General features: G+C 42.6%; 1 protein-coding gene and 1 long non-coding RNA gene across 4 annotated transcripts in view; one reads left to right on the top strand and one right to left on the bottom strand.

Annotated features, from left to right (window-relative positions):
- The window catches only part of PPP2R2B (protein phosphatase 2 regulatory subunit Bbeta), a 330,603-nt gene that overhangs the window by 238,767 nt on the left and 78,075 nt on the right, over positions 1 to 13,761 (top strand). The gene's annotated exons all lie outside the window — the stretch shown is intronic.
- The window catches only part of LOC115656530, a 24,680-nt gene continuing 18,129 nt past the window's right edge, over positions 7,211 to 13,761 (bottom strand). The window contains exon 3 of the long non-coding RNA XR_004001688.1: positions 7,211 to 7,222. This is a non-coding gene — a long non-coding RNA (uncharacterized LOC115656530). The remainder of the gene's footprint in view (positions 7,223 to 13,761) is intronic.

The raw sequence follows: 13,761 nt of genomic DNA, 5'->3' as shown, positions 1-13,761 counted from the left end.
GTCTTAGGCAAGTAACTAAAATGTGCCTTAGTTTACCCAGGTGTAAAATGGGGGTAATGATATTGGTCTGCACAACTGGCATATTGTAAGGGTCAATTTTTTTTGTTAAGTATTTTGAAGTCATTAATGAAGGGGTCTCTAACTGACAAGTGCTATGTTTGAGTGTTTGTTATCAGTGTCTTATTAGAATGCTTTACTCAGAGGAAAATCTCTAAAAGTTATTTCATACTGTAATATCTGCATTTATCCTAGAAACTTATGCCATATGCATCGAATTGGCAGAATGAAATATTAAGGAAAAAGAAAATGACATCAGTGCAAGATGATAAATTTCAATCGTAAGCTGAAAACAGCTGCTGTGTACGAGAGGCAAGCTTGCTGCTTCCAAATTTAACTCACTTAGCTGACATTTAGTTACTTCTAATTAAAAATTTTTTAGAAAATCAATAGGTTTTGCCTGATAAGCTAACAGATGGCTTCGGCAAAATGACCAAAAAGCAGCATCCGTGGCAAACTGTAAGCTCTGGTTCAGTTATAGAATTACCCTTTTGTTGCAGTGCTGCTGTAACAGAAGTTCTCCATAGGTTTTAGCAAGGCAGTATGTAAGGACACCTATGTAAAATTCTACTGTTGGTCAGCTGGGTGTCATGGTCAGCACAGTTCTACTAAAAGCTACAAGAGCCTTCTCTTCAGAGATGGCATCCAGTTTTTGAAGACACAGTTCGTTGCACCAGCAAATAATTTTACCAGCAGTTCATCATCACAGGTGCAAGGAATAGAAGCTAAACATCTAACTACTTGTGTGGACCTGCCAGTCAAATAGACATGTAACTCCCAGGATTTGCACTTGCAGTTAACTGGAGGCACAATTATTGACAGGTGTAAAATTATGCTTACTATGATGGCGGCTGGGATGGGGTTCAGCATGGGTGGGGGAAAATGAGGCCTCTGAACTATCGATTTGAATAGAATACTACAGTTGTATTCTTATCGAGTGATCTCAAAATACACAGTAATGAGTTGTCTCACAAAGCACCTGTTTGATTTGGTACCTCTGTCATCCCCTTAAGGTCTATGGATGAAAAGCCCTAAGTGTTTTTATGATGTTACACATGGGTAAAATTACATGAGACTGAGAAGTCACTTTCCCTCTGACTCTCAGCAAATCACTGGTATAGCCAGGAATATACTCGGAGTCCTGATTCTCAGTCTTCTTCTTTAAACACCAGACCACACCAAGTCACTGCAGAAATCGGAGGCAAATTTTCTTTTCCTGTCGCATGGTGACAGGAGATAAATGGTTAACATTGTCAGTAGGGACTACATATATAAATCCTGTGCACCCAAATAGGACTATGTCAAGCATTGCTTTCACTCCTTTGGGGTGAACAAAAACTTCACGATAAACCCTTCAGTCCTTGTGAGGATTCCAGATCATTAATGTTCCTTTTATTAGTTGGTAAGATTTAAGCAGCCAGCTCAACAGCTTCAGTGGGAACGGAAGGCTCTCAGAGAAGTTAACTGATTTTCAAAGAGATTCTAAGTACCTAACACTATTTACTTAATATTTTGAAAATATAGATCTCTTCAGTTGCTCACAGTAGCAGAGTTGGGCATAGAATCCAGATGCCCTGATTCCTGGTCCTCAGTTTTAGTGGATAAACTATACTTCCTCCTGTTCTCTCTAGACATGATACCTTTTTGAAACACATTTGTTGGGCAGTGATTAAGCTGAGTACTGGATAAACGTGGCACCTTCCAGAAGTTCTAATTCACTATGAACACGTTTTTTAAAAGAGAAAATATTTTTCTATGAATATTCAAAGAATCCATATTAAACCATATTTAATAAATGTTCTTTCCCATGCTCTTCAAAATCCTGTAACAAAGGGTTGCCAGTTTTTAAATATGCAGCCCGTGTTTTAATGACACATGAAAAGAATTTTTTAAATGATTGCAGTATGATTGAATTTCTGGTCGGTCATCCACAAGGCATATTGCAGCTAAATCCTGGATATGTTCCCTACAGAAAACATGCAAGTCTTTTTCTGCCAGCTGCTCCAGCTACAGCCTTTCTGTCTATCTCCAGCACCCACTTCACACTCTGCTTTTACAGGTGAAAATTTAAAACATGTAGATCCAGGAATTTAAATACAAATCAGACCTGTAGGGTAATATAATATCTTGTTGATATTCTATAGCAGCCTTGCACTTCTATTGGAGCATGGCCTTGATGGGGCCGCTGGTCATGCCAATGGGTTTGTGACCCTCCTAAGTGCAGAACCAAAACGAATCAATACACTGTCTGTCCAGGTTACCAGAGGCAGAGGGGAAGACAGTGTATCAATAAATAAGAGCGGCTGTGGAGATAGAGGGACTGCTATCACTTTTCATCACTTTGCAAGCACATTTCCTCTCATTTCCCTAATCAATAGAAATGTATGAAGTGTAATGAAGGACTGTGTGCGTGTTTGCAAGAGAGATGTAACAATAGAAAGAGAAATGTATGGAAGCAAAACGATACAGAAAATGATGGATCTCAGTAATTGTGCAATTCATGACAGGTTTCATTTGCTCAAATTGACTGTTATGCAGACATATTTCATAATTACACTAAGCATACTTAGTGTCTCACCACAATTAGGATTATTAAGGAAGCATCTTCTAATCCTTTCTGTTATGCATACAGCTGGACACATGTTTGTCTTTTGTAAATTGGCTATAGAACTTCCTGCACTACTTGCTTTTATTTTAAAACTTTTTGTTCAGGGAATTTCAGCGGTGATGCAAAGGGACAGATTAATAAACCTGGAAAATGACATCTGCTGTTTTACCTACAGAATGGGTAGGACACAGGCACGAGCAGCATTGGTTTCTCATCCTTCCTACTATACCAGTGTGCCGAATTCTTGCAGAGAGAGAGACCACCTCTTAGGGCTTTATTCAGTCCTTGCTCTCTTCGCTGTGACTACCAACAGGGGAGCCAGTTGGGCTGTTATCAAATAGATGCTTCTCCACTAGGAACTGGATTAAGCCTCATCGATCTGTATCACATAGGCTCCCAATAATCCATCAGTTAGTACTGACCTTCTCTCAGTCCTGATCTGGGGCAGGATTGAAACAGGCCACTGTACTTTTTCATGGTAGAGAAGAGGTGTTACTTATTTGTAATGGATATAAAGGGGATTCTGTAATGAGGCTGCTGGACACAGGCAGACTCTGTGGTTTTCTCTGTCTTCCATACTGACTGACTCACCTGGAGCTTCTTAAAGTCACCATGCAGAGTGTCTCCTAGGAGTGAAGGGCATGGCCAAGGAGTCCAGGGAATTGACTGCTCACTCCACTACAGTGTTTTAACAAGGGGGAAAAGTCCTCTGTAATCTTCCCCATTACAGCATCTCTGCATCTTAGCACCAACTTGAGACGCAGTCTGTCACTGGCTGCATAGCAGTAGGACAGGAACATTCGGAGGACGAAAATTATAAGTGCATTTTCAGCTTTTGCACAAGGAGTAAAATTTATCCTCACCTTGCAAGGACTCGAAGGTGGTGATGGGAAATAGCTAAATACAGTAGATTAAGTTGTCTGTGGATCCACTGAGAAGCCTGTTCACATTACTTTACTTTAACCTAGAAGGAAAACCCTCATTGGCTGTTCTTTCCTCTGGGGGTAATACAATGCTTTTAAGATGAGCTGTTCTATTTCTCCCTTCTTACATCTTCTCTTGGAAATCTCTCTTTGGAGATATCAAACTTCCAGTGTTGGCTACTGCCATTTTATCCCACGAGCGTGTGCTGCCTTCCACCATCCCAATATCAGAGATGCTTCAAAGTCAGCGTTAATACTAGGGTTTAATGTCACAACAGATGTTTTGTTGTCCTGGCGTGAATGATATATACCACTCACTTGATGTGGCTCTGATTGCAGATCTTATACAAAGTGAGATAATTTGAGACACCATAAAGCAGCTGTTAATTTTCCTCTCAAAGTGAGAAGGATTATTCACAGTGGCAGAGGGATTCTCTGGGTCCCACACTAATTGTCTTGATTAACATGCTGTTCAGTTATTACAGGTGTAACGTATAATAGCTCCTATAAGGTTTTCATAGCCTGGCCAATTAAAAATTGTCATTAATCCAAGAGCTAACGAGTTGTGCATCTTAATGCAGAAAGGCAAGATGAGTTTTCCAGTGCAAGTTTAAATCCAAGATCCGTGTGGGGTGATAACACAGTTCTGAGTTCATATTGTACAGAGAATTTCCAGTCATCACTGCGCAGCTTTCCTCTTTGTAATTATAGGGTTCAGTGATTCATTTACAAGGAAGAGTGGGGAAGGGGAGTCTAATTGAAAATGAATTCTGTAGCTTCGACCCGTGCCCTGTTAACCTCTTGATCCATTTAGCACAGACCAGGTACATTTAATGAAGGGACATGTGTATAGCCTGGAGAGAGAGACTGCATGAATCCTGATGATGGCAAGTGGTTTAAAGGGCTCAAATGCTGGTGTGCAGGGCCACATGGCTCAGCAGGATAATAGACAAGAGCATGGGTGATGTACAAATCTCATCCTAGCCAAAGGGCATTGGGGAAGAAAGAGGCCAGACCAGGCTTTTCCCCCCTACAGTTCAGTGTGGCTGGTTATTTTCCAGGGAAAACTCAGTTTTCTCCCTCAGCCTGAAATGCCCTTCCTCTTCCTGCAGCCAGGAGAGAGCACTCCCCTCCTGCAGATCCCTTTGCAAACCCCCCCCCCCCCTTTCCATTGCTGATTTCCACTCCAGGCTGTTTTCTTGTCCCTTCTTGCACTCAGTTTGTGATTTAAAAACACCAAAATATCTCTGGGCCAGGTCTTGAACTCCTTATTCCCAGGGGGTCAGTAATGCCACTGACTTCAGTGGGAAGGCACACGAGTTACCGCTCTCCACTAAGCGGTTTGCCATGTTGTTCTTATTTGTTCTACCCCATCTCTCCTTTCTCCAGTTCCTTCCTTTGCCAAGGTTTAGGTTCTAGATTGGTCTGATCCAGAGGTGAAAGTAAGCTGGTCCTGTCCGCTATGGCGTACCAGACTGGACCAGCTTCCATGGCGGTGACTTAAAGGGTCCAGGGCTCCAGCCGCTGCGGGGAGCCCCGGGCCCTTTAAAGCACCGCTGGAGCTCAGGCAGCCAGGCTTGGGTGGGGATTTAAAGGGCCTGGGGCTCTGGCTGCTGGAAGAGGCCCTGGGCCCTTTAAATCCCCACCTGGCCTCTCCCTAGCCATTTGCTGAGAGGGGAGAGGGAATACCAGCTGCACCTGCTTTCCAGCCAACCTGCAATGAAGGGTGGCGGGGATCGCAAATGTGGCCAAGGAGGTGGGGGGTGGATCTTATTCTCCTGTATGGCCATGTGGTAAAGAGACACAATCTGATCCTTTTAATGCAAGTTCTCCAGGGCAGGGAAGATGTGGGTTTTAAAAAGAAAATCTCTCTAAAGCACCATACAAAGTAAATTGTTCAGTGCTTAAAGATAACTACTTCCCTGAAATTATTCTCTTCTGAATTCTCAATTCAAACGGTTACAGCCAACTAAATCTTTCCAGGACAATAGGCAGAACTATATTCCTGTGTTTTGATTAAGGTGTTTTGAAATAGACAGCAACGTGGGGCAAAGTGGCAGAGATGTGCTACAGGAGCCAGAAGATGGAAACTCTTTTTAGCCAAGGTCTGTAGCACTAACACATTGCTTGCTGTACCGCAAGCAGAGAGTTTTGTACTTGCCAATATTTGTAGCAGTTAGATCCAGGAGGTTTGTTTCATTTTGAGTTATCAGCCATTGCATGTCATGTGATATGGTGACACCATGACAAGAAATGGATGCAAACCATGAAATTTTGGCTTCAGAGATGAACATTCACAAAGCACAAGGGAGTTAAGAAATTCACATACCGGATTTTTGTTAGCCCATTATTGACATAATAGCCATGAAACAGGGATGTGGACCTAAATTTTCTGCCGAGTTTGCGGGTGTTCTCTTGGGGTTTTGTGGGAGATATCATCACAGCCTCACCATGCTATGTGATGCGTGGCATCGCTGATGCAATTAAAACACTTCAAAGCTTGCTATTTTGAATCAGGAGAACAGGCAGGCATGGGGTGTTTGCACAAAGAAATCCTCTGCAATAGAACAGCAATACGGTTCTCTGTGTGGTTGCACAATAATGTTTCATGGCATTTTGCTGATGAGATCAGATTCTTACTGAGCTTAATGCAGTGGAATTGATTTCTGTTTGCTAACCTATCATTCCCCTCAGTTGGGAAAAATCAATGCAGATCAATCACGTACGATTTTGCATGCCATTAGATCCCAGTTTAACCTCTGTAGTCTGCCCTCACCCCCCCCTCACACTGTGGACCACACAGTTTGGAAGAAGATTGATTGCATCAGATCATCTGTGCATGACCCTCTGAGCCACGCTGTGCTCTGCCTGATGAAATGTCGGGAATTAGTTTCTCACCCCCCCTCCCCTTTTTTGTTGGGGGGGAGGCAATTTTATCCATCCGGTTCTGGTTAACATTTCATCATGGGTTTAAATCAAACTGGGAGGGGGGATATAATCTGTGATTCAGATCGTTCAGAAGACCTCTTATTTCTGTGTAAACGGGACCTGATTCTGTTACTCACGGTGTATAGAGCCATATAGTCCTGCTGAAATCACTAGTGAAATGAATGGGTGGAGTAAGGTGGTGTTCACAATGAGTAAGGGAGCCGCAATATGGTGCACAGATCTGAGAGGCAAGTTTGATTCCCAGAGGATTAGCTCCTCCAAAGTCAATATTAACGCCCCAGTGGCTCCGGGTGCTGAAGTGTTTGTGTTTTATTTCATTGCATTTATTTCATTGCAAGCAATTTCCAAGTTCCCCCGATTGTTCACATTGTGACCATACCTCCTCCACTATTACCCTTCTTTCTCAGTACTGCTTTAAGTGGAATCCACCCAGAGTGGCTCTGGGTTGGCTCCACTGCTCATTTAGAAAAGGACTCGCACAGAGAAATGAGTCGGGCCTGCCAGGTGGCACCCAGAGTGGCAGAAGTATGAGGAGCATGCCTTTGCATTTGTGAGTGACTATGGAGGCAAAACTGTACCTGCAAAATTGAGACCAGGTTGAGGCTTCTTGTAAAGATTAAGCCTGAGAGTATTTTAACCTTGGCCTTGGTATTTCCATGGTCTTCCTACAAAAGTGTGACCATCCCTACTTACGCCTTTGACTTATGGCTTCCATTCCGTATTGCTGATGTCGCATGCATTTCAGATGTCATTTAAAAAGAGAGAAATGAAAAGAACTCCTTTTGAGCAATAAAGTTCAAAATCTGACAATTTCCTGAACTAGCTAAGACCTTTAGGCTATTGCTGAGCTTTTGAGCCAGTAAGCTTCCAAAACTGTCTTATATTGACATTTATACTATGTTAGTCGAAGTATGAATGTGAACGTTTGATTGCGCTTTTTTTTTTAAATCCTTTCTCTCTCAAAGCTTCAACAGCCTCCCACAGACTCAATGGGCCCTGAGATGGTGATTAACAAGAAAAGAGATGCCCAGGATCTGTTAATTGGCTGGATCTATGTCAAGTGTCCAGCAGCCCCGTTAGTAGATACAACCAGACCCTTAGTCATTCCCCTCCTCCTTATCCCTTTAATTTTTCCATTACCTTCCTGTGTTCATTTCATCCTCTTTAACAGCATAAAATCTTTGATTCAGACCATGTTCTCCAGTTAATGGAATCCTGCACATCCTTTCTTTCTTTATTACAGTCCCACAGCAGGCTGAGGACATCGGGGATTATTGTACAATAGCTCAGTCCCATTCCTGGTCAATGTGTAGCATCCCCGTTCCATTCAGCAAATCCATCCATATCCTCTCTCTATTTGAGGGACTTCTGGAGGGGGGAGGCATGTTTCCAGTGAATTATTATCCCACACTTATCAGCATTAAACTGGATTTGACAACTCCGTAGCTCGGGATTTGAATGATCTAAATCCTTCATTTGGCAGCCTGGTTTGCTGTTATTTATGGTGCTTCCCAGTTTGTTATCATCTGCAGACTCAGAATCTTTGCTTGCAGTGCCGTCAGCTGAGTGATTTATACAAATAATAAAAAGATGGGGGCTCCCAGAGCTGAACTCCAGTCCTGAGTCCCTGTCACGGTTCTGCTTTTCTGCATGAGTCCTTCTCGTAGGCATTAACCCCATTGCCTGCCTCCCCTCTGTGAAATAGTTTCTCAAATGTTTCCCACATCAGGACCATACCTGGTAAGATCGAAGGCGGAAGTGCATTAAAGGGCCAGAGACACACATCCATCCACAGAGTCTTTGTTCGGTAAAAAGGTCGGGTCTGGTTAAATAAAAAACAACAACCCAACAGAACTTGGGGAATGAGGGGAAGAGCTGGCCAAATTAAATCCCATATATAAATCACAGGCCTGGGTCTGAGGATGCTGGTTTATGGAACCAGATGGAATTTGTTGGCCCCAAAGCTCTGGTTGTACCACCAGAGCAAGTATTATCCCTCAGTTTCTCACTCCTTCCAGGAAACAATCAACAAATGGTTACATCTACTAATGCTTACATTTCTGGATTCGATGAGCTTTTGGGACCCCTTCCAGCTCTATGAGATAGGTATATCTCCATATATTTAAATCCACAGCGAGTGTAAATCAGTGCAGTCAAAAGGGCTACATCGATTTATACCAAAGTGTGAATTTTGCCCATGAAATTTACATGCCAGTAAGAGTCTTCATTTGTTGCCTGTTTCTTAGAAGGAGTGAGAGTTTGAGGGGGGATTATACCTAAAGAAATACTGTGGATTTTTGCACATTAACTGTAGTCTGGGCAAGCTCTATATCGATGGTAGTTGGAAACCAGAAGTAAACACAGCCCAGTATATAGGGTAGTGCTATCCAAAGTTTCAACACAGAGTAAAGAGGCATAAGGGAGAAATGATGCCAGTGGTTTCCTTCCGCCATCACTGAGTAATGGGGTGACTCAGCATCAGAGTTGCAGAGAGTAAGAATGACTCAGAGATGAACAGGCTGCACTGGGAGTTCATTGAAATGGTGACAGGATAAAGGCTTTTGGGGTGATACTGTGCATACCAGCTCAGAGGATGTTGTCTTTGAGCCATGTTTGATGGGAAATGGCTAATTTTGCAGTCGTAACACTGACTCAGCTGCAGGTCTCGGAGATGAAAGTTGCTGTTCCCTGTCCCCCACTGCAACAATTCCAGTTTGAGGATTATAATATGGGTACACAGTATAGTATCTGTCATCTGCGGATCTCAAAGAACTTTGCAAACATTCATTAATTCAGCTTCACAGAACATTTATAACCTAGATATTGTAATCCCCTGTTTTACAGATGGAGGAAACTGATGTACCGAGGGGCTGATTGACTTTCCCAAAGTCACGTGATAAGTCAGTGCCAGAGTCAACTAGAAAATGTTTCACAGTCCTAATCATTAGATCAGTGCTGATAAATGCAAAGTAATGCACATTGGAAAACAATCCCAACTATACGTATAAAATGATGGGGTCTAAATTATCTGTTACCATTCGAGAAAGATCTTGGAGTCATTGTGGATAGTTCTTTGACAACATCTACTCATGCAGTGGCAGTCAAAGCTAACAATGTTGGGAATCATTAAAAAAGGGATAGATAATAAGACAGAAAATATCATATTGTCTCTATATAAATCCATGGTATGTCCACATCTTGCATGGGGCAGATATGGTTGCCCCATCTCAAGAAAGATATATTGAATTGGAAAAGGGTCAGAAAAGGACAACAGAAATGATTAGGGCTATGGAACGGCTTCCATATGAGGAGAGATTAATAAAACTGGGACTTTTCAGCTTGGAAAAGAGTCAACTAAGGGGGGATATAGTAGAAGTCTATAAAATCATGACTGGTGTGGAGAAAATAAATAAGGAAGTGTTATTTATCCTTCTCATAACACACGAACTACGGGTCACCAAATGAAATTAATGGGCAGCAGGTTTTAAAAAAAACAAAAGGAAGCATTTTTTTCATATAACACAGTCAACTTGTGGAACTCTTTGCCAGAGAGTTTTATGAAGGCCAAAACTATAACAGGGCTCAAAAAAGAATGAGATAAGTTCATGGAGGAAAGGTCCATCAATGGCTGTTAGCCAGGATGGGCAGGAATGGTGTCCCCACCCTCTGTTTGCCAGAAGCTGGGAATGGGTGACAGGGATGGCTCACTTGATGATTACCTGTTCTGTTTATTCCCTCTGGGGCACCTGGCATTGGCCACTGTCAGAAGACAGGATACTGGGCTAGATGGACCTTTGGTCTGACCCAGTATGGCTGCTCTTTTGTTCTTATCATACTCCCTTTCTTTTAACATGACAGTATTGTATTGATCAGACCTATTGGGTAGTTAAAATGGAGCTGCCCTTGAAAAACTACAAGGCCCAACCACCATCTCTCTTAATATCAGTCGAAGGTTAGGGCATTGTGAAACAGGCATTATTGCTGATTTGGGTATGCACTGCAATACTATTAACGAGTAGTAATTCCAGATTCTGTACTTGTCAGCCCTTCCTTCCTTCCTTCCTGACAGTTCATCCTAATTTTGCCTCCTAACTCAGTCTGCCACCAGCATGTCTTTGCAATAGTGTGTAGTTGTTGTTGATTTTTTAATGAGCTGATTAACAAAATCTGATCGTTGCATTATCCAGTAAAGATGAAGGCTGGTGGATGAGCCAGCTGCTGTAATACATATAAGCTCAATTGGAAAGGATACTCTCATCAGCGATTCTCCTCCCCCCCCCCAATTTACACTGTGAATCTCTTTTTATTTGAGCTCACGGCATAACGAGCTTTACTGTTAGTTGTGCAGAATGTTTCTTTATTTTTCTTTTTACGTGGGCAAATCCACATATAGATGTGCAACTCTTACCAACCTCGGTGGAATTTGCACACGCCTATCTGTGGATATACATTAGTCTGTACTATATCTTCCTAAGGCTCCTAGTGAAATCCAGTGGGAGTTTTGCTATTGACTTAAATGAAAACAGGATCAGGTCCTTAGATTGTGGCTCCACAATACCTGGTATATAGATAAAATGACCGGTTCTGTTCCGTTGTATTCTGCATAGGCTTTTATATCACCCTCATCACCATAGTATCTGTGTGCCCTCTAGTAGTGCATTAAGAGACGTGACTACACATCAGTCATTTGTTCTCTCGTCTCCTCCCCAGAGGAGAAGCGAGTGGAATGGAATGTCTTGTTTTTGTTTTGGGGGGGGTGGATTTTTAAAGTGTATTAAATATACCTGTTGCTGGGTGATTACATGAATGAAGGCAAGGACAAAGAAATGCGCCTTGCCCTTGGTGCAGAAGCTGGTCAGGCTTCTGAGAGTCCTTAATTCCTGGGGGAAATCAGTCCACAGTCTCAGACCACACTCGGAGAAGGTTCTGTCTCCCACAGAGCCTAGCTTCACTCTTATTGTTGAGAGTTGTGTTATACAGAGGAGTTCAGTTGTTGACCATGGCCTTCATCCTGGAGCTATAGACAGTCTTTTAGCTATCCTGGGTCCAGGCTGCAGAGTACCTTGAAGATAAGGATGAGACCTTGATCTTGATTTGAAATTCGATGGGAAGGCTGCATAGAGTGCAGGAAAGTAGCCTCTCCGTAGCCTCTGTTGCTCAGGAGACGTGCTGCAGCACATCTTCTGTTATTGGGTGACTAATCCACATTATCCTTAATATCTGCTGTGAACTAATATGATACAGGGATTTGCAGTGGTCAGCATAGAGCTTGGGAACAGCTCTATATTGCACACCAAAGGGTATGTGGGCATTAGTCACAGAGGCCCTGATCATGGCTGGGGGCAAGGTCTGCCTGAACCACAAGCACGAGTGTCTCACCCTTCCAGTAACCTCAGCAACACTTAGCTTGATTGTCCTCTCTGGCAACTAGGATCAGAGGAAGGAGACTCTCCTCCTAGTTCTTTCTTCCAGCAGTGAGACCGGGGGAGACGACACAGAAGGCCCATGCAAAGCCTATCTGGAAAAGAATTAGCATGTGTGAATATATTCCTCTGGGTTCTGATGCCGGATCCTGAGAGTTATTCCAGGGTCAGAACCTTAATGACCCTAGCAATGAAATGAAACAGATTCAGTGCTGCCATCTTGGAGTTCATGGACCTGATTTAATGTCCTGATAAGCACTCTCTGGTTCCACTGAGTTCAATGGGAGCTGGAGGTGCTCCTCCTCTTACTGGATCAGGCCTTCTGAGAGGTGCTGAGCATGCTCAGCTCCCACCGATGGGAGTTCGTTCACCCGCTCCTAGTTACAGCAATGAGGGGTGCAGTACTAGGCTCCACACTGGGACAATAACAGCACACAAGCCAGCTTGCATCTCAAGAAGAGCATCGTTTTGCTCCCATTTCATACCACTGGGAGTTTTGTCATTTGCTTCATGGAGAGCAGCGTCTGGCCTTAAGCAAGGATTCTGGATATGCTAATGCCTAGCATTTGCAGATGAGAATTAACCCAGTGCCATTTGTGGTCCACACCTTCCTCCAGCGAAACAGAGGCTCCTTCCTAGTGTCCGTTACAATGTGGAAGACACAGCCAAAGTGCTCCATTTCAAACTGAACTGCTCTGAGAATTCAAATCTTCCCATTAGCCTCTGTCTTCCTAGGGGGGTTCTTTAATAACCAGTTAGTTTTCTCTTCCGTGTTAGTTTTCTCCTTCTCTTGATGAAAGGACAGGGGTGGGGAGAACTTATTCTTTATCTGAAAATGAAATTTATATACTCCCATTTTTCTGGTAAAATTGTATCGCTGCTGAGAAATCAAATCCAGTCTTCAATATATTTAGCATGAAAGCAATAAGGAACATTAATGCACTCCAGAAAGGAGAGAACTGCAGCCTGGTATAGCCTGCTGCTTGGAGAAGGAAGGATCACCATGGAAACAGTTTTCTTCAAATTCCATGCACTCCAGGCACCAAATATGTAGGAAGCAAGGAAAAGAAGAGGAAGAAAAAAGCCCTTATATGCCTTCTGTTGTCACAAAACTGCTATAGGAGTCCTAGGAGGAACAGCTATGAATTATTGATCACATGAATATGAATATATATTAATTCAAATTAATAATTATACTGTGCTGGCTTTTAAATGAAGTTTGGAGTTAATAACAGGCAGGCAGTTGAATTGGAGAGGATTGCTTAAGAGCGTCACACATTTACCAGGAAACATCTTTAAAAAACAGCTAACATGCTATACTGCGCTCACCGCACTTGTTGAAGGCATGGAAGATATTTCCATACCTAACACTATAATGTTTTTTCACTTGGAAATACCTAGGACAGAGCCTGATCTAAACCCTGTTGAAGTCCATGGAAAGACTCCTGTTGATTTCAGTGCATTTTGTATCAGGCCATGATAGATTTGACTGTCTAAGTGAAAGCAACTAGCCACACAGAATGGCACCTTCTTCCCAGTTTACTATGAAGAATGCCACAGATGTTTAATTATATCAAATGAAATGCATACACATATTGGGCCAAAAAACTTGGCTAAAGTGACTCTATTGAAATCAGCGGTGTTACACCAAGTATGAATTTGGACTGTTATAAAAAAAGGGATTTTGATTTTTTTTTATTCATTATTGGGTTTTTTTAGGTGATAAAGCTGTGTTGTGAGCCCCATGGACCATTATTTAAATATGCATGAAATCCAAGCAGCAGGTGTGCAAGTAAACAGA

The sequence above is a fragment of the Gopherus evgoodei genome, chromosome 8, assembly GCF_007399415.2.
Source record: "Gopherus evgoodei ecotype Sinaloan lineage chromosome 8, rGopEvg1_v1.p, whole genome shotgun sequence".
NCBI classification, from domain to species: Eukaryota; Metazoa; Chordata; order Testudines; family Testudinidae; genus Gopherus; species Gopherus evgoodei.
Note: the sequence above shows the minus strand (reverse complement) of the source record. Positions and strands in the feature narration are given on the sequence as shown.